The sequence below is a fragment of the Morone saxatilis genome, unplaced genomic scaffold (genome assembly GCF_004916995.1).
Source record: "Morone saxatilis isolate NCDOM2014 unplaced genomic scaffold, NCSU_SB_2.0 Contig23, whole genome shotgun sequence".
Taxonomy (NCBI): domain Eukaryota; kingdom Metazoa; phylum Chordata; class Actinopteri; family Moronidae; genus Morone; species Morone saxatilis.
This window is the reverse complement of record NW_023339796.1, coordinates 7,551,561-7,552,468: the sequence shown is the minus strand read 5'-3', so window position 1 is coordinate 7,552,468 and position 908 is coordinate 7,551,561. Positions and strand designations below refer to the sequence as shown.

Here is a 908-nt window from a genome sequence, read left to right as displayed (position 1 = left end):
TATTTATATATATATATATCTGTGTGTGTGTGTGTGTGTGTGTGTGTGTGTGTGTGTGTGTCTGCAGCAGCGAGGCATGTTGTTTAGTTACACAGTGTGTCAGACCGAGAGCGTCAGAGCTCATTTAATATCCGTTCGGCGCAGACTGCACTGTTGACGCCAACGTCCCCATGGCAACTGGCTCTAAAAACTTCACAACATCCGACTCTCTCTGCCATATGCGCACAGGCAGCTTTATTATGACTGTCGCCATGGTAACCCAGCTCGCTCACTGAGCTGGACACATGTACGGACGAAACGCACAAACACACCCAGGATGAAATGGAAACAAGGGACAACATTATTTATCCTTCGCCAGTCACGCGCCAGTTTTAGTGATGAACTGCACTGGTTGTGGTTGTTTTTAGTGATGGTGACAAACGTTTTACACTCATCCTACGATTCTGTGGCCTGTGCTGTGAAACTTTCAACCTCTGTAGCAGCAGTGCTATGTGCACACTGTTTTGCATTTCCACTGCATCGGACGTCGAATAACAGACTCCAAAACAGCAGCATTTGAGACGCAATATTCACACACAAGGAAACAACAACAACGAGTTATATTGTTTGTTTTTACTGTTGTGTGTGAAGAGACATGTGGAGGTGGATCTGCTGCTCAATCTGCTGAGACGTAATCTCATTTTATTCTGTCACTGTGACAAAACATTCAGAAAATTAACAATTATTTATTTCGTGCACTCGCTGTGTTCTCTCTCTTCGTTCTCGCTTGTACTCAAATAAACTCTCTTAATCTTGCTTTCTTTTCAATCTAGTCGAGAAGCTGACAAAATAACTTTGACTTTGAGTTTAATTAACTGTATAATGTTAATGTTAATGTCTAACCTTTGTTCTAATATTGACTATAGTCT

General features: G+C 42.0%; 1 protein-coding gene across 1 annotated transcript in view; it reads right to left on the bottom strand.

Annotated features, from left to right (window-relative positions):
- Nucleotides 1–908, bottom strand: part of nadkb (NAD kinase b) — a 10,926-nt gene that overhangs the window by 3,641 nt on the left and 6,377 nt on the right. The window lies entirely within an intron of this gene.